The sequence below is a fragment of the Salmo salar genome, chromosome 16 (assembly GCF_965601325.2).
Source record: "Salmo salar chromosome 16, fSalSal1, whole genome shotgun sequence".
NCBI classification, from domain to species: Eukaryota; Metazoa; Chordata; class Actinopteri; order Salmoniformes; family Salmonidae; genus Salmo; species Salmo salar.
In genome coordinates, this window is record NC_138306.1 from 80,467,501 (window position 1) to 80,486,192 (window position 18,692).

At 53.1% G+C, this 18,692-nt stretch overlaps 1 protein-coding gene across 1 annotated transcript in view; it reads right to left on the reverse strand.

Annotated features, from left to right (window-relative positions):
* The window catches only part of LOC106593939 (formin-like protein 2), a 51,733-nt gene that overhangs the window by 21,870 nt on the left and 11,171 nt on the right, over positions 1 to 18,692 (reverse strand).

The window sequence follows — 18,692 nt, forward strand, 5'->3', positions numbered from 1 at the left end:
TTAAGAGAGAGGGAGGGAGAGATAGGAGGGGTTAAGAGAGAGAGAGGGAGAGATAGGAGGGGTTAAGAGAGAGAGAGGGAGAGATAGGAGGGGTTGAGAGAGAGAGGGAGAGATAGGAGGGGTTAAGAGAGAGAGAGGGAGAGATAGGAGGGGTTAAGAGAGAGAGGGAGAGATAAGAGGGGTTAAGAGAGAGAGAGGGAGATATAGGAGGGGTTAAGAGAGAGAGAGGGAGAGATAGGAGGGGTTAAGAGAGAGAGAGGGAGAGATAGGAGGGGTTAAGAGAGAGAGAAGGAGAGGTAGGAGGGGTTAAGAGAGAGAGAGGGAGAGGTAGGAGGGGTTAAGAGAGAGAGAGGGAGAGATAGAAGGGGTTAAGAGAGAGAGGGGAGTGATAGGAGGGGTTAAGAGAGAGAGAGGGAGGGAAAGATAGGAGGGGTTAAGAGAGAGGGAGGGAGAGATAGGAGGGGTTAAGAGAGAGGGAGGGAGAGATAGGAGGGGCTAAGAGAGAGAGGGAGAGATAGGAGGGGTTAAGAGAGAGAGAGGGAGACATAGGAGGGGGTTAAGAGAGAGAGATAGGAGGGGTTAAGAGAGAGAGAGAGGGAGAGATAGGAGGGGTTAAGAGAGAGAGAGAGATATGAGGGGTTAAGAGAGAGGGAGGGAGAGATAGGAGGTGTTAAGAGAGAGAGAGGGAGAGATAGGAGGGGTTTAGAGAGAGACGGAGCGATAGGAGGGGTTAAGAGAGAGAGAGAAGGAGAGATAGGAGGGGTTAAGAGAGAGAGAGGGAGAGATAGGAGGGGTTAAGAGAGAGGGAGGGAGAGATAGGAGGGGTTAAGAGAGAGGGAGGGAGAGATAGGAGGGGTTAAGAGAGAGAGAGGGAGAGATAGGAGGGGTTAAGAGAGAGAGAGGGAGAGATAGGAGGGGTTGAGAGAGAGAGGGAGAGATAGGAGGGGTTAAGAGAGAGAGAGGGAGAGATAGGAGGGGTTAAGAGAGAGAGGGAGAGATAAGAGGGGTTAAGAGAGAGAGAGGGAGAGATAGGAGGGGTTGAGAGAGAGAGGGAGAGATAGGAGGGGTTAAGAGAGAGAGAGGGAGAGATAGGAGGGGTTAAGAGAGAGAGGGAGAGATAAGAGGGGTTAAGAGAGAGAGAGGGAGATATAGGAGGGGTTAAGAGAGAGAGAGGGAGAGATAGGAGGGGTTAAGAGAGAGAGAGGGAGAGATAGGAGGGGTTAAGAGAGAGAGAAGGAGAGGTAGGAGGGGTTAAGAGAGAGAGAGGGAGAGGTAGGAGGGGTTAAGAGAGAGAGAGGGAGAGATAGAAGGGGTTAAGAGAGAGAGGGGAGCGATAGGAGGGGTTAAGAGAGAGAGAGGGAGGGAAAGATAGGAGGGGTTAAGAGAGAGGGAGGGAGAGATAGGAGGGGTTAAGAGAGAGGGAGGGAGAGATAGGAGGGGCTAAGAGAGAGAGGGAGAGATAGGAGGGGGTTAAGAGAGAGAGAGGGAGACATAGGGAGGGGTTAAGAGAGAGAGATAGGAGGGGTTAAGAGAGAGAGAGAGGGAGAGATAGGAGGGGTTAAGAGAGAGAGAGAGATATGAGGGGTTAAGAGAGAGGGAGGGAGAGATAGGAGGTGTTAAGAGAGAGAGAGGGAGAGATAGGAGGGGTTTAGAGAGAGACGGAGCGATAGGAGGGGTTAAGAGAGAGAGAGAAGGAGAGATAGGAGGGGTTAAGAGAGAGAGAGGGAGAGATAGGAGGGGTTAAGAGAGAGGGAGGGAGAGATAGGAGGGGTTAAGAGAGAGGGGGAGATAGGAGGGGTTGAGAGAGAGAGGGAGAGATAGGAGGGGTTAAGAGAGAGAGAGGGAGAGGTAGGAGGGCTTGAGAGAGAGAGAGGGAGAGATAGGAGGGGTTAAGAGAGAGAGGGGAGACGTAGGAGGGGTTAAGAGAGAGAGTGAGAGATAGGAGGGGTTAAGAGAGAGAGGGAGAGGTAGGAGGGGTTAAGAGAGAGAGGGAGAGATAGGAGGGGTTGAGAGAGAGAGAGGGAGAGATAGGAGGGGTTAAGAGAGAGAGAGGGAGAGATAGGAGGGGTTAAGAGAGAGAGAGAGGGAGAGGTAGGAGGGCTTGAGAGAGGGAGAGATAGGAGGGGTTAAGAGAGAGAGGGGAGAGATAGTAGGGGTTAAGAGAGAGAGGGAGGGAGAGATAGGAGGGGTTAAGAGAGAGGGAGGGAGAGATAGGAGGGGTTAAGAGAGAGAGGGAGAGATAGGAGGGGTTAAGAGAGAGAGGGAGAGATAGGAGGGGTTAAGAGAGAGAGAGGGGGAGGTAGGAGGGCTTGAGAGAGAGGGAGAGATAGGAGGGGTTAAGAGAGAGGGAGGGAGAGATAGGAGGGGTTAAGAGAGAGAGGGAGGGAGAGATAGGAGGGGTTAAGAGAGAGAGAGGGAGGGAGAGATAGGAGCGGTTAAGAGAGAGAGGGAGAGATAGGAGGGGTTAAGAGAGAGAGAGGGAGGGAGAGATAGGAGGGGTTAAGAGAGAGGGAGGGAGAGATAGGAGGGGTTAAGAGAGAGAGGGGGAGAGATAGGAGGGGTTAAGAGAGAGAGGGAGAGGTAGGAGGGCTTGAGAGAGAGGGAGAGATAGGAGGGGTTAAGAGAGAGAGGGAGGGAGAGATAGGAGGGGTTAAGAGAGAGGGAGGGAGAGATAGGAGGGGTTAAGAGAGAGAGGGGGAGAGATAGGAGGGGTTAAGAGAGAGAGGGAGAGGTAGGAGGGCTTGAGAGAGAGAGGGAGAGATAGGAGGGGTTAAGAGAGAGAGGGAGGGAGAGATAGGAGGGGTTAAGAGAGAGAGAGGGAGGGAGAGATAGGAGCGGTTAAGAGAGAGAGGGAGAGATAGGAGGGGTTAAGAGAGAGAGAGAGGGAGAGATAGGAGGGGTTAAGAGAGAGGGAGGGAGAGATAGGAGGGGTTAAGAGAGAGAGGGGGAGAGATAGGAGGGGTTAAGAGAGAGAGGGAGAGGTAGGAGGGCTTGAGAGAGAGAGGGAGAGATAGGAGGGGTTAAGAGAGAGAGGAGGGAGAGATAGGAGGGGTTAAGAGAGAGAGGGAGGGAGAGATAGGAGCGGTTAAGAGAGAGAGGGAGAGATAGGAGGGGTTAAGAGAGAGAGAGGGAGGAAGATAGGAGGGGTTAAGAGAGAGGGAGGGAGAGATAGGAGGGGTTAAGAGAGAGGGAGGGAGAGATAGGAGGGGCTAAGAGAGAGAGGGAGAGATGGGAGGGGTTAAGAGAGAGGGAGAATAGGAGGGGTTAAGAGAGAGAGATAGGAGGGGTTAAGAGAGAGAGAGGGAGAGATAGGAGGGGTTAAGAGAGAGAGAGAGATATGAGGGGTTAAGAGAGGGAGGGAGAGATAGGAGGTGTTAAGAGAGAGAGAGGGAGAGATAGGAGGGGTTTAGAGAGAGACGGAGCGATAGGAGGGGTTAAGAGAGAGAGAGGGAGAGATAGGAGGGGTTAAGAGAGAGAGAGGGAGAGATAGGAGGGGTTAAGAGAGAGGGAGGGAGAGATAGGAGGGGTTAAGAGAGAGAGGGGAGATAGGAGGGGTTGAGAGAGAGAGGGAGAGATAGGAGGGGTTAAGAGAGAGAGAGGGAGAGGTAGGAGGGCTTGAGAGAGAGAGAGGGAGAGATAGGAGGGGTTAAGAGAGAGAGGGGAGACGTAGGAGGGGTTAAGAGAGAGAGTGAGAGATAGGAGGGGTTAAGAGAGAGAGGGAGAGGTAGGAGGGGTTAAGAGAGAGAGGGAGAGATAGGAGGGGTTGAGAGAGAGAGAGGGAGAGATAGGAGGGGTTAAGAGAGAGAGAGGGAGAGATAGGAGGGGTTAAGAGAGAGAGAGAGGGAGAGGTAGGAGGGCTTGAGAGAGAGAGAGGGAGAGATAGGAGGGGTTAAGAGAGAGAGGGGAGAGATAGTAGGGGTTAAGAGAGAGAGAGGGAGGGAGAGATAGGAGGGGTTAAGAGAGAGGGAGGGAGAGATAGGAGGGGTTAAGAGAGAGAGGGAGAGATAGGAGGGGTTAAGAGAGAGAGGGAGAGATAGGAGGGGTTAAGAGAGAGAGAGGGGAGGTAGGAGGGCTTGAGAGAGAGGGAGAGATAGAGGGGTTAAGAGAGAGGGAGGGAGAGATAGGAGGGGTTAAGAGAGAGAGGGAGGGAGAGATAGGAGGGGTTAAGAGAGAGAGAGGGAGGGAGAGATAGGAGCGGTTAAGAGAGAGAGGGAGAGATAGGAGGGGTTAAGAGAGAGAGAGGGAGGGAGAGATAGGAGGGGTTAAGAGAGAGGGAGGGAGAGATAGGAGGGGTTAAGAGAGAGAGGGGGAGAGATAGGAGGGGTTAAGAGAGAGAGGGAGAGGTAGGAGGGCTTGAGAGAGAGAGGGAGAGATAGGAGGGGTTAAGAGAGAGAGGAGGGAGAGATAGGAGGGGTTAAGAGAGAGGGAGGGAGAGATAGGAGGGGTTAAGAGAGAGAGGAGGGAGAGATAGGAGGGGTTAAGAGAGAGAGGGAGAGGTAGGAGGGGTTGAGAGAGAGAGGGAGAGATAGGAGGGGTTAAGAGAGAGAGGGAGGGAGAGATAGGAGGGGTTAAGAGAGAGAGAGGGAGGGAGAGATAGGAGCGGTTAAGAGAGAGAGGGAGAGATAGGAGGGGTTAAGAGAGAGAGAGGGAGGGAGAGATAGGAGGGGTTAAGAGAGAGGGAGGGAGAGATAGGAGGGGTTAAGAGAGAGAGGGGGAGAGATAGGAGGGGTTAAGAGAGAGAGGGAGAGGTAGGAGGGCTTGAGAGAGAGAGGGAGAGATAGGAGGGGTTAAGAGAGAGAGGGAGGGAGAGATAGGAGGGGTTAAGAGAGAGAGGGAGGGAGAGATAGGAGGGGTTAAGAGAGAGAGGGAGAGATAGGAGGGGTTAAGAGAGAGGAGGGAGAGATAGGAGGGGTTAAGAGAGAGGGAGGGAGAGATAGGAGGGGTTAAGAGAGAGGGAGGGAGAGATAGGAGGGGTTAAGAGAGAGGAGGGAGAGATAGGAGGGGTTAAGAGAGAGAGAGGGAGACATAGGAGGGGTTAAGAGAGAGAGTAGGAGGGGTTAAGAGAGAGAGAGAGGGAGAGATAGGAGGGGTTAGAGAGAGAGAGAGATAGGAGGGGTTAAGAGAGAGGGAGGGAGAGATAGGAGGGGTTAAGAGAGAGAGAGGGAGAGATAGGAGGGGTTAAGAGAGAGAGAGGGAGAGATAGGAGGGGTTAAGAGAGAGGGAGGGAGAGATAGGAGGGGTTAAGAGAGAGAGGGAGAGATAGGAGGGGTTGAGAGAGAGAGGGAGAGATAGGAGGGGTTAAGAGAGAGAGAGGGAGAGGTAGGAGGGCTTGAGAGAGAGAGAGGGAGAGATAGGAGGGGTTAAGAGAGAGGGGGAGAGTAGGAGGGGTTAAGAGAGAGAGGGAGAGATAGGAGGGGTTAAGAGAGAGAGGGAGAGGTAGGAGGGGTTAAGAGAGAGAGGGAGAGATAGGAGGGGTTGAGAGAGAGAGGGAGAGATAGGAGGGGTTAAGAGAGAGAGAGGGAGAGGTAGGAGGGGTTGAGAGAGAGAGAGGGAGAGATAGGAGGGGTTAAGAGAGAGAGAGGGAGAGATAGGAGGGGTTAAGAGAGAGAGAGGGAGAGATAGGAGGGGTTAAGAGAGAGGGAGGGAGAGATAGGAGGGGTTAAGAGAGAGAGGGAGAGATAGGAGGGGTTAAGAGAGAGAGGGAGAGATAGGAGGGGTTAAGAGAGAGAGGGAGAGATAGGAGGGGTTAAGAGAGAGAGAGGGGGAGGTAGGAGGGCTTGAGAGAGAGGGAGAGATAGGAGGGGTTAAGAGAGAGGGAGGGAGAGATAGGAGGGGTTAAGAGAGAGAGGGAGGGAGAGATAGGAGGGGTTAAGAGAGAGAGAGGGAGGGAGAGATAGGAGCGGTTAAGAGAGAGAGGGAGAGATAGGAGGGGTTAAGAGAGAGAGAGGGAGGGAGAGATAGGAGGGGTTAAGAGAGAGGGAGGGAGAGATAGGAGGGGTTAAGAGAGAGAGGGGGAGAGATAGGAGGGGTTAAGAGAGAGAGGGAGAGGTAGGAGGGCTTGAGAGAGAGAGGGAGAGATAGGAGGGGTTAAGAGAGAGGGAGGGAGAGATAGGAGGGGTTAAGAGAGAGAGGGAGGGAGAGATAGGAGGGGTTAAGAGAGAGAGAGGGAGGGAGAGATAGGAGCGGTTAAGAGAGAGGGAGGGAGAGATAGGAGGGGTTAAGAGAGAGGGAGGGAGAGATAGGAGGGGTTAAGAGAGAGGGAGGGAGAGATAGGAGGGGTTAAGAGAGAGAGGGGGAGAGATAGGAGGGGTTAAGAGAGAGAGGGAGAGGTAGGAGGGCTTGAGAGAGAGGGAGGGAGAGATAGGAGGGGTTAAGAGAGAGGGAGGGAGAGATAGGAGGGGTTAAGAGAGAGAGGGAGGGAGAGATAGGAGGGGTTAAGAGAGAGAGAGGGAGGGAGAGATAGGAAGGGTTAAGAGAGAGGGAGGGAGAGATAGGAGGGGTTAGAGAGAGAGAGGGAGACGTAGGAGGGGTTAAGAGAGAGATAGGAGGGGTTAAGAGAGAGAGAGAGGGAGATATAGGAGGGGTTAAGAGAGAGAGAGATAGGAGGGGTTAAGAGAGAGGGAGGGAGAGATAGGAGGGGTTAAGAGAGAGAGAGGGAGAGATAGGAGGGGTTGAGAGAGGGAGAGATAGGAGGGGTTAAGAGAGAGAGAGGAAGAGATAGGAGGGGTTAAGAGAGAGAGAGGGAGAGATAGGAGGGGTTAAGAGAGAGGGAGGGAGAGATAGGAGGGGTTAAGAGAGAGAGGGAGAGAAAGGAGGGGTTAAGAGAGAGAGGGAGAGGTAGGAGGGGTTAAGAGAGAGAGGGAGAGATAGGAAGGGTTGAGAGAGAGAGGGAGAGATAGGAGGGGTTAAGAGAGAGAGAGGGAGAGGTAGGAGGGCTTGAGAGAGAGAGAGGGAGAGATAGGAGGGGTTAGAGAGAGAGAGGGAGAGATGGGAGGGGTTAAGAGAGAGAGAGGGAGAGATAGGAGGGGTTAAGAGAGAGGGAGGGAGAGATAGGAGGGGTTAAGAGAGAGAGGGAGAGATAGGAGGGGTTGAGAGAGAGAGGGAGAGATAGGAGGGGTTAAGAGAGAGAGAGGGAGAGATAGGAGGGGTTAAGAGGGAGGGAGAGAGAGATAGGAGGGGTTAAGAGAGAGAGAGGGAGAGATAGAAGGGGTTAAGAGAGAGAGAGGGAGGAGAAATAGGAGGGGTTAAGAGAGATGGAGGGAGAGATAGGAGGGGTTGAGAGAGAGCGAGGGAGAGATAGGAGGGGTTAAGAGAGAGAGAGAGGGAGAGGTAGGAGGGGTTGAGAGAGAGAGAGGGAGAGATAGGAGGGGTTAAGAGAGAGAGGGGAGAGATAGGAGGGGTTAAGAGAGAGAGGGAGGGAGAGATAGGAGGGGTTAAGAGAGAGGGAGGGAGAGATAGGAGGGGTTAAGAGAGAGAGGGAGAGATAGGAGGGGTTAAGAGAGAGAGGGAGCGATAGGAGGGGTTAAGAGAGAGAGGGAGAGATAGGAGGGGTTAAGAGAGAGAGGGGGAGGTAGGAGGGCTTGAGAGAGAGGGAGAGATAGGAGGGGTTAAGAGAGAGGGAGGGAGAGATAGGAGGGGTTAAGAGAGAGAGGGAGGGAGAGATAGGAGGGGTTAAGAGAGAGAGAGGGAGGGAGAGATAGGAGGGGTTAAGAGAGAGAGGGAGAGATAGGAGGGGTTAAGAGAGAGAGGGAGGGAGAGATAGGAGGGGTTAAGAGAGAGGGAGGGAGAGATAGGAGGGGTTAAGAGAGAGAGGGGGAGAGATAGGAGGGGTTAAGAGAGAGAGGGAGAGGTAGGAGGGGTTGAGAGAGAGAGGGAGAGATAGGAGGGGTTAAGAGAGAGGGAGGGAGAGATAGGAGGGGTTAAGAGAGAGAGGGAGGGAGAGATAGGAGGGGTTAAGAGAGAGAGGGAGGGAGAGATAGGAGAGGTTAAGAGAGAGGGAGGGAGAGATAGGAAGGGTTAAGAGAGAGGGAGGGAGAGATAGGAGGGGTTAAGAGAGAGAGAGGGAGACGTAGGAGGGGTTAAGAGAGAGATAGGAGGGGTTAAGAGAGAGAGAGAGGGAGATATAGGAGGGGTTAAGAGAGAGAGAGATAGGAGGGGTTAAGAGAGAGGGAGGGAGAGATAGGAGGGGTTAAGAGAGAGAGAGGGAGAGATAGGAGGGGTTAAGAGAGAGAGGGAGGGAGAGATAGGAGGGGTTAAGAGAGAGAGAGGGAGGGAGAGATAGGAAGGGTTAAGAGAGAGGGAGGGAGAGATAGGAGGGGTTAAGAGAGAGAGGGAGACGTAGGAGGGGTTAAGAGAGAGATAGGAGGGGTTAAGAGAGAGAGAGAGGGAGAGATAGGAGGGGTTAAGAGAGAGAGAGATAGGAGGGGTTAAGAGAGAGGGAGGGAGAGATAGGAGGGGTTAAGAGAGAGAGAGGGAGAGATAGGAGGGGTTGAGAGAGGGAGAGATAGGAGGGGTTAAGAGAGAGAGAGGAAGAGATAGGAGGGGTTAAGAGAGAGAGAGGGAGAGATAGGAGGGGTTAAGAGAGAGGGAGGGAGAGATAGGAGGGGTTAAGAGAGAGAGGGAGAGAAGGAGGGGTTAAGAGAGAGAGGGAGAGATAGGAGGGGTTAGAGAGAGAGGGAGAGATAGGAGGGGTTGAGAGAGAGAGGGAGAGGATAGGAGGGGTTGAGAGAGAGAGAGGGAGAGATAGGAGGGGTTAAGAGAGAGAGAGGGAGAGATAGGAGGGGTTAAGAGAGAGAGAGGGAGAGATAGGAGGGGTTAAGAGAGAGGGAGGGAGAGATAGGAGGGGTTAAGAGAGAGAGGGAGAGATAGGAGGGGTTAGAGAGAGAGGGAGAGATAGGAGGGGTTAAGAGAGAGAGAGGAGAGATAGGAGGGGTTAAGAGGGAGGGAGAGAGAGATAGGAGGGGTTAAGAGAGAGAGAGGGAGAGATAGGAGGGGTTAAGAGAGAGAGAGGGAGGGAGAGATAGGAGGGGTAAGAGAGATGGAGGGAGAGATAGGAGGGGTTGAGAGAGAGCGAGGGAGAGATAGGAGGGGTTAAGAGAGAGGAGAGGGAGAGGTAGGAGGGCTTAGAGAGAGAGAGGGAGAGATAGGAGGGGTTAAGAGAGAGAGGGAGAGATAGGAGGGGTTAAGAGAGAGAGAGGGAGGGAGAGATAGGAGGGGTTAAGAGAGAGGGAGGGAGAGATAGGAGGGGTTAAGAGAGAGAGGGAGGGAGAGATAGGAGGGGTTAAGAGAGAGAGAGGGAGAGAGTAGGAGGGTTAAGAGAGAGGAGGGAGAGATAGGAGGGGTTAAGAGAGAGGGAGGGAGAGATAGGAGGGGTTAGAGAGAGAGAGGGAGAGTAGGAGGGGTTAAGAGAGAGATAGGAGGGGTTAAGAGAGAGAGAGAGGGAGAGATAGGAGGGGTTAGAGAGAGAGGGAGAGATAGGAGGGGTTAAGAGAGAGGGAGGGAGAGATAGGAGGGGTTAAGAGAGAGGGAGGGAGAGATAGGAGGGGTTAAGAGAGAGAGGAGGGAGAGATAGGAGGGGTTAAGAGAGAGGGAGGGAGAGATAGGAAGGGTTAAGAGAGAGAGAGGGAGAGATAGGAGGGGTTAGAGAGAGAGAGGGAGACGTAGGAGGGGTTAAGAGAGAGATAGGAGGGGTTAAGAGAGAGAGAGAGGGAGATATAGGAGGGGTTAAGAGAGAGAGAGAGATAGGAGGGGTTAAGAGAGAGGGAGGGAGAGATAGGAGGGGTTAAGAGAGAGAGAGGGAGAGATAGGAGGGGTTGAGAGAGAGAGGGAGAGATAGGAGGGGTTAAGAGAGAGAGAGGGAGAGATAGGAGGGGTTAAGAGAGAGAGAGGGAGAGATAGGAGGGGTTAAGAGAGAGGGAGGGAGAGATAGGAGGGGTTAAGAGAGAGAGGGAGAGAAAGGAGGGGTTAAGAGAGAGAGGGAGAGGTAGGAGGGGTTAAGAGAGAGAGGGAGAGATAGGAAGGGTTGAGAGAGAGAGGGAGAGATAGGAGGGGTTAAGAGAGAGAGAGGGAGAGGTAGGAGGGCTTGAGAGAGAGAGAGGGAGATAGGAGGGGTTAAGAGAGAGAGAGGGAGAGATAGGAGGGGTTAAGAGAGAGAGAGGGAGAGATAGGAGGGGTTAAGAGAGAGGGAGGGAGAGATAGGAGGGGTTAAGAGAGAGGAGAGGGAGAGATAGGAGGGGTTAAGAGAGAGAGGGAGAGATAGGAGGGGTTAAGAGAGAGAGAGGAGAGATAGGAGGGGTTAAGAGAGAGAGAGGGAGAGATAGGAGGGGTTAAGAGAGAGAGGAGAATAGGAGGGGTTAAGAGAGAGAGGGAGAGATAGGAGGGGTTAAGAGAGAGAGGGAGAGATAGGAGGGGTTAAGAGAGAGAGAGAGGGAGGGAGAGATTGGAGGGGTTAAGAGAGAGGGAGGGAGAGATAGGAGGGGTTAAGAGAGAGAGGGGAGAGATAGGAGGGGTTAAGAGAGAGAGAGGGAGAGGTAGGAGGGCTTGAGAGAGAGAGGGAGAGATAGGAGGGGTTAAGAGAGAGGGAGGGAGAGATAGGAGGGGTTAAGAGAGAGAGAGGGAGGGAGAGATAGGAGGGGTTAAGAGAGAGAGAGGGAGGGAGAGATAGGAGCGGTTAAGAGAGAGGGAGGGAGAGATAGGAGCGGTTAAGAGAGAGGGAGGGAGAGATAGGAGGGGTTAAGAGAGAGGGAGGGAGGGAGAGATAGGAGCGGTTAAGAGAGAGGGAGGGAGAGATAGGAGCGGTTAAGAGAGAGGGAGGGAGAGATAGGAGGGGTTAAGAGAGAGGGAGGGAGAGATAGGAGGGGTTAAGAGAGAGGAGGGAGAGATAGGAGGGGTTAAGAGAGAGAGAGGGAGACGTAGGAGGGGTTAAGAGAGAGATAGGAGGGGTTAAGAGAGAGAGAGAGGGAGATATAGGAGGGGTTAAGAGAGAGAGAGATAGGAGGGGTTAAGAGAGAGGGAGGGAGAGATAGGAGGGGTTAAGAGAGAGAGAGGGAGAGATAGGAGGGGTTGAGAGAGAGAGGGAGAGATAGGAGGGGTTAAGAGAGAGAGAGGGAGAGATAGGAGGGGTTAAGAGAGAGAGAGGGAGAGATAGGAGGGGTTAAGAGAGAGGGAGGGAGAGATAGGAGGGGTTAAGAGAGAGAGGGAGAGATAGGAGGGGTTAAGAGAGAGAGGGAGAGATAGGAGGGGTTAAGAGAGAGAGAGGGAGAGATAGGAGGGGTTAAGAGAGAGGGAGGGAGAGATAGGAGGGGTTAAGAGAGAGGGGGAGAGATAGGAGGGTTAAGAGAGAGAGAGGGAGAGGTAGGAGGGCTTGAGAGAGAGAGGGAGAGATAGGAGGGGTTAAGAGAGAGGGAGGGAGAGATAGGAGGGGTTAAGTGAGAGAGAGGGAGGGAGAGATAGGAGGGGTTAAGAGATAGAGAGGGAGGGAGAGATAGGAGCGGTTAAGAGAGAGGGAGGGAGAGATAGGAGGGGTTAAGAGAGAGAGGGAGAGATAGGAGGGGTTAAGAGAGAGAGAGGGAGACGTAGGAGGGGTTACAGAGAGAGAGAGGGAGATATAGGAGGGGTTAAGAGAGAGGGAGGGAGAGATAGGAGGGGTTAAGAGAGAGAGGGAGAGATAGGAGGGGTTAGAGAGAGAGGGAGAGATAGGAGGGGTTAAGAGAGAGAGAGGGAGAGATAGGAGGGGTTAAGAGAGAGAGAGGGAGAGATAGGAGGGGTTAAGAGAGAGGGAGGGAGAGATAGGAGGGGTTAAGAGAGAGAGGGAGAGATAGGAGGGGTTAAGAGAGAGAGAGGAGAGATAGGAGGGGTTAAGAGAGAGAGGGAGAGATAGGAGGGGTTGAGAGAGAGAGGGAGAGATAGGAGGGGTTAAGAGAGAGAGAGGGAGAGTAGGAGGGGTTAAGAGAGAGAGGGAGGGAGAGATAGGAGGGTTTGAGAGAGAGAGAGGGAGACGTAGGAGGGGTTAAGAAAGAGAGAGATAGGAGGGGTTAAGAGAGAGAGAGATAGGAGGGGTTAAGAGAGAGAGGGAGAGACAGGAGGGGTTAAGAGAGAGAGGGAGAGATAGGAGGGGTTAAGAGAGAGAGAGGGAGAGGTAGGAGGCGTTAAGAGAGAGAGAGGGAGAGATAGGAGGGGTTAAGAGAGAGAGGGAGAAGTAGGAGGGGTTAGAGAGAGGGAGGGAGAGATAGGAGGGGTTAAGAGAGAGAGGGAGAGATAGGAGGGGTTAAGAGAGAGAGAGGGAGAGGGAGAGGTAGGAGGGGTTAAGAGAGAGAGAGGGAGAGATAGGAGGGGTTAAGAGAGAGAGGGAGAGGTAGGAGGGGTTAAGAGAGAGAGAGGGAGAGATAGGAGGGGTTAAGAGAGAGAGAAGGAGAGATAGGAGGGGTTAAGAGAGAGAGGGAGAGATAGGAGGGGTTGAGAGAGAGAGGGAGAGATAGGAGGGGTTGAGAGAGAGAGGGAGAGATAGGAGGGGTTAAGAGAGAGAGAGGGAGAGATAGGAGGGGTTAAGAGAGAGAGAGGGAGAGATAGGAGGGGTTAAGAGAGAGAGAGGGAGAGGTAGGAGGGGTTAAGAGAGAGAGAAGGAGAGGTAGGAGGGGTTAAGAGAGAGAGAGGGAGAGGTAGGAGGGGTTAAGAGAGAGAGAGGAGGGAGAGATAGGAGGGGTTAAGAGAGAGGGAGGGAGAGATAGGAGGGGTTAAGAGAGAGAGAGGGAGAGATAGGAGGGGTTAAGAGAGAGAGAGGGAGACGTAGGAGGGGTTAAGAGAGAGATAGGAGGGGTTAAGAGAGAGAGAGAGGGAGATAGGAGGGGTTAAGAGAGAGGGAGGGAGAGAAGGAGGGTTAAGAGAGAGAGAGGGAGAGATAGGAGGGGTTAAGAGAGAGGGAGGGAGAGATAGGAGGGGTTAAGAGAGAGAGAGGGAGAGATAGGAGGGGTTAAGAGAGAGAGAGGGAGAGATAGGAGGGGTTAAGAGAGAGAGAGGGAGAGATAGGAGGGGTTAAGAGAGAGAGAGGGAGGGAGAGATAGGAGGGGTTAAGAGAGAGGGAGGGAGAGATAGGAGGGGTTAAGAGAGAGAGGGAGAGATAGGAGGGGTTAAGAGAGAGAGGGAGAGATAGGAGGGGTTAAGAGAGAGAAAGGGAGGGAGAGATAGGAGGGGTTAAGAGAGAGGGAGGGAGAGATAGGAGGGGTTAAGAGAGAGAGGGAGAGATAGGAGGGGTTAAGAGAGAGAGAGGGAGAGGTAGGAGGGCTTGAGAGAGAGAGGGAGAGATAGGAGGGGTTAAGAGAGAGGGAGGGAGAGATAGGAGGGGTTAAGTGAGAGAGAGGGAGGGAGAGATAGGAGGGGTTAAGAGAGAGAGAGGGAGGGAGAGATAGGAGCGGTTAAGAGAGAGGGAGGGAGAGATAGGAGGGGTTAAGAGAGAGAGGGAGAGATAGGAGGGGTTAAGAGAGAGGAGGGAGACGTAGGAGGGGTTAACAGAGAGAGAGAGGGAGATATAGGAGGGGTTAAGAGAGAGAGAGAGAGGGAGAGAGATAGGAGGGGTTAAGAGAGAGGGAGGGAGAATAGGAGGGGTTAAGAGAGAGAGAGGGAGAGATAGGAGGGGTTAAGAGAGAGAGAGGGAGAGGTAGGAGGGCTTGAGAGAGAGAGAGGAGAGATAGGAGGGGTTAAGAGGAGGGGTTGAGAGAGAGAGGGAGAGATAGGAGGGGTTAAGAGAGAGAGAGGGAGAGATAGGAGGGGTTAAGAGAGAGGGAGGGAGAGATAGGAGGGGTTAAGAGAGAGAGGGAGAGATAGGAGGGGTTGAGAGAGAGAGGGAGAGATAGGAGGGGTTAAGAGAGAGAGAGGGAGAGATAGGAGGGGTTAAGAGAGAGGGAGGGAGAGAGAGATAGGAGGGGTTAAGAGAGAGAGAGGGAGAGATAGAAGGGGTTAAGAGAGAGAGGGAGGGAGAGATAGGAGGGGTTAAGAGAGATGGAGGGAGAGATAGGAGGGGTTGAGAGAGAGAGAGGGAGACGTAGGAGGGGTTAAGAAAGAGAGAGATAGGAGGGGTTAAGAGAGAGAGAGGGAGAGATAGGAGGGGTTAAGAGAGAGAGGGAGAGATAGGAGGGGTTAAGAGAGAGGGAGGGAGAGATAGGAGGGGTTAAGAGAGAGAGAGGGAGAGATAGGAGGGGTTAAGAGAGAGAGAGGGAGAGGTAGGAGGGGTTAAGAGAGAGAGAGGGAGAGATAGGAGGGGTTAAGAGAGAGAGGGAGAGATAGGAGGGGTTAAGAGAGAGAGAGGAGAGAGAGGTAGGAGGGGTTAAGAGAGAGAGAGGGAGAGATAGGAGGGGTTAGGAGAGAGAGGGAGAGATAGGAGGGGTTAGAGAGAGAGAGGGAGAGATAGGAGGGGTTAAGAGAGAGGAGGGAGAGATAGGAGGGGTTAAGAGAGAGAGAGGAGAGATAGGAGGGGTTAAGAGAGAGAGAGGGAGAGATAGGAGGGGTTAAGAGAGAGAGAGGGAGAGATAGGAGGGGTTAAGAGAGAGGAGGGAGAGATAGGAGGGGTTAAGAGAGAGAGGGAGAGATAGGAGGGGTTAAGAGAGAGAGAGGGAGAGATAGGAGGGGTTAAGAGAGAGAGGGAGAGATAGGAGGGGTTAGAGAGAGAGAGGGAGAGATAGGAGGGGTTAAGAGAGAGAGAGGGAGAGATAGGAGGGGTTAAGAGAGAGAGAGGGAGAGATAGGAGGGGTTGAGAGAGAGAGGGAGAGAGGAGGGGTTAGAGAGAGGAGGGAGAGTAGGAGGGTTAGAGAGAGGAGGGAGAGATAGGAGGGGTTAAGAGAGAGAGAGGGAGAGATAGGAGGGGTTAAGAGAGAGGGAGGGAGAGATAGGAGGGGTTAAGAGAGAGAGAGGGAGAGGTAGGAGGGGTTAGAGAGAGAGGGAGGTAGGAGGGGTTAAGAGAGAGAGAGGGAGAGATAGGAGGGGTTAAGAGAGAGGGAGGGAGAGATAGGAGGGGTTAAGAGAGAGGGAGGGAGAGATAGGAGGGGTTAAGAGAGAGAGAGGGAGAGATAGGAGGGGTTAAGAGAGAGAGAGGGAGACGATAGGAGGGGTTAAGAGAGAGGAGGGAGAGATAGGAGGGGTTAAGAGAGAGGGAGGGAGAGATAGGAGGGGTTAAGAGAGAGGAGGGAGAGATAGGAGGGGTTAAGAGAGAGAGGGAGAGATAGGAGGGGTTAAGAGAGAGAGAGGGAGAGGTAGGAGGGGTTAAGAGAGAGGAGGGAGACGTAGGAGGGGTTAAGAGAGAGAGGGAGAGATAGGAGGGGTTAGAGAGAGAGGGAGAGATAGGAGGGGTTAGAGAGAGAGGGAGAGATAGGAGGGGTTAAGAGAGAGAGAGGGAGAGATAGGAGGGGTTAAGAGAGAGAGAGGGAGAGATAGGAGGGGTTAAGAGAGAGAGAGGGAGAGGTAGGAGGGTTGAGAGAGAGAGGGAGAGATAGGAGGGGTTAAGAGAGAGAGAGGGAGAGATAGGAGGGGTTAAGAGAGAGAGGGAGAGATAGGAGGGGTTAAGAGAGAGGGAGGGAGAGATAGGAGGGGTTAAGAGAGAGGGAGGGAGAGATAGGAGGGGTTAAGAGAGAGAGGGAGAGATAGGAGGGGTTAAGAGAGAGAGAGGGAGAGATAGGAGGGGTTAAGAGAGAGAGAGGAGAGATAGGAGGGGTTAAGAGAGAGAGAGGGAGAGATAGGAGGGGTTAAGAGAGAGAGAGGGAGAGATAGGAGGGGTTAAGAGAGAGAGAGGAGAGGTAGGAGGGTTAGAGAGAGAGGGAGAGATAGGAGGGGTTAAGAGAGAGAGGGAGAGATAGGAGGGGTTAAGAGAGAGAGGAGGGAGAGATAGGAGGGGTTAAGAGAGAGAGAGGGAGAGATAGGAGGGGTTAAGAGAGAGAGGGAGAGATAGGAGGGGTTAAGAGAGAGAGGGAGAGATAGGAGGGGTTAAGAGAGAGAGAGGGAGAGATAGGAGGGGTAAGAGAGAGAGGGGAGAGATAGGAGGGGTTAAGAGAGAGGGAGGAGAGATAGGAGGGGTTAAGAGAGAGAGGGAGAGATAGGAGGGGTTAAGAGAGAGAGAGGGAGACGTAGGAGGGGTTAAGAGAGAGAGAGGGAGAGATAGGAGGGGTTGAAGAGAGAGAGAGGGAGAGAGTAGGAGGGGTTAAGAGAGAGGGAGGGAGAGATAGGAGGGGTTAAGAGAGAGAGAGGGAGAGATAGGAGGGGTTGAGAGAGAGAGGGAGAGATAGGAGGGGTTAAGAGAGAGAGAGGGAGAGATAGGAGGGGTTAAGAGAGAGAGAGGGAGAGATAGGAGGGGTTAAGAGAGAGGGAGGGAGAGATAGGAGGGGTTAAGAGAGAGAGGGAGAGATAGGAGGGGTTGAGAGAGAGAGGGAGAGATAGGAGGGGTTAAGAGAGAGAGAGGGAGAGATAGGAGGGGTTAAGAGAGAGGGAGGGAGAGAGAGACAGGAGGGGTTAAGAGAGAGAGGGAGGGAGAGATAGGAGGGTTTGAGAGAGAGAGAGGGAGACGTAGGAGGGGTTAGAAAGAGAGAGATAGGAGGGGTTAAGAGAGAGAGAGATAGGAGGGGTTAAGAGAGAGGGAGGGAGAGACAGGAGGGGTTAAGAGAGAGAGGGAGAGATAGGAGGGGTTAAGAGAGAGAGAGGGAGAGGTAGGAGGCGTTAAGAGAGAGAGAGGGAGAGATAGGAGGGGTTAAGAGAGAGAGGGAGAAGTAGGAGGGGTTGAGAGAGGGAGGGAGAGATAGGAGGGGTTAAGAGAGAGAGGGAGAGATAGGAGGGGTTAAGAGAGAGAGAGGGAGAGGGAGAGGTAGGAGGGGTTAAGAGAGAGAGAGGGAGAGATAGGAGGGGTTAAGAGAGAGAGGGAGAGGTAGGAGGGGTTAAGAGAGAGAGAGGGAGAGATAGGAGGGGTTAAGAGAGAGAGAAGGAGAGATAGGAGGGGTTAAGAGAGAGAGGGAGAGATAGGAGGGGTTGAGAGAGAGAGGGAGAGATAGGAGGGGTTAAGAGAGAGAGAGGGAGAGATAGGAGGGGTTAAGAGAGAGAGAGGGAGAGATAGGAGGGGTTAGAGAGAGAGGGAGAGATAGGAGGAGATAGGAGGGGTTAAGAGAGAGAGAGGGAGAGGTAGGAGGGGTTAAGAGAGAGAGAAGGAGAGGTAGGAGGGGTTAAGAGAGAGAGAGGGAGAGGTAGGAGGGGTTAAGAGAGAGAGAGGGAGGGAGAGATAGGAGGGGTTAAGAGAGAGGGAGGGAGAGATAGGAGGGGTTAAGAGAGAGAGAGGGAGAGATAGGAGGGGTTAAGAGAGAGAGAGGGAGACGTAGGAGGGGTTAAGAGAGAGATAGGAGGGGTTAAGAGAGAGAGAGAGGGAGATATAGGAGGGGTTAAGAGAGAGAGAGAGAGATAGGAGGGGTTAAGAGAGAGGGAGGGAGAGATAGGAGGGGTTAAGAGAGAGAGAGGGAGAGATAGGAGGGGTTGAGAGAGAGAGGGAGAGATAGGAGGGGTTAAGAGAGAGAGAGGGAGAGATAGGAGGGGTTAAGAGAGAGAGAGGGAGGGAGAGATAGGAGGGGTTAAGAGAGAGGGAGGGAGAGATAGGAGGGGTTAAGAGAGAGAGGGAGAGATAGGAGGGGTTAAGAGAGAGAGGGAGAGATAGGAGGGGTTAAGAGAGAGAAGGGAGGGAGAGATAGGAGGGGTTAAGAGAGAGGGAGGGAGAGATAGGAGGGGTTAAAGAGAGAGGGGGAGAGATAGGAGGGGTTAAGAGAGAGAGAGGGAGAGGTAGGAGGGCTTGAGAGAGAGAGGGAGAGATAGGAGGGGTTAAGAGAGAGGGAGGGAGAGATAGGAGGGGTTAAGTGAGAGAGAGGGAGGGAGAGATAGGAGGGGTTAGAGAGAGAGAGGGAGGGAGAGATAGGAGCGGTTAAGAGAGAGGGAGGGAGAGATAGGAGGGGTTAAGAGAGAGAGGGAGAGATAGGAGGGGTTAAGAGAGAGAGAGGGAGACGTAGGAGGGGTTAACAGAGAGAGAGAGGGAGATATAGGAGGGGTTAAGAGAGAGAGAGAGAGGGAGAGAGATAGGAGGGGTTAAGAGAGAGGGAGGGAGAGATAGGAGGGGTTAAGAGAGAGAGAGGGAGAGATAGGAGGGGTTGAGAGAGAGAGGGAGAGATAGGAGGGGTTAAGAGAGAGAGAGGGAGAGATAGGAGGGGTTAAGAGAGAGAGAGGGAGAGATAGGAGGGGTTAAGAGAGAGGGAGGGAGAGATAGGAGGGGTTAAGAGAGAGAGGGAGAGATAGGAGGGGTTGAGAGAGAGAGGGAGAGATAGGAGGGGTTAAGAGAGAGAGAGGGAGAGATAGGAGGGGTTAAGAGAGAGGGAGGGAGAGAGAGATAGGAGGGGTTAAGAGAGAGAGAGGGAGAGATAGAAGGGGTTAAGAGAGAGAGGGAGGGAGAGATAGGAGGGGTTAAGAGAGATGGAGGGAGAGATAGGAGGGGTTGAGAGAGAGAGAGGGAGACGTAGGAGGGGTTAAGAAAGAGAGAGATAGGAGGGGTTAAGAGAGAGAGAGGGAGAGATAGGAGGGGTTAAGAGAGAGGAGGGAGAGATAGGAGGGGTTAAGAGAGAGAGGGAGAGATAGGAGGGGTTAAGAGAGAGAGAGGGAGAGGTAGGAGGGGTTAAGAGAGAGAGAGGGAG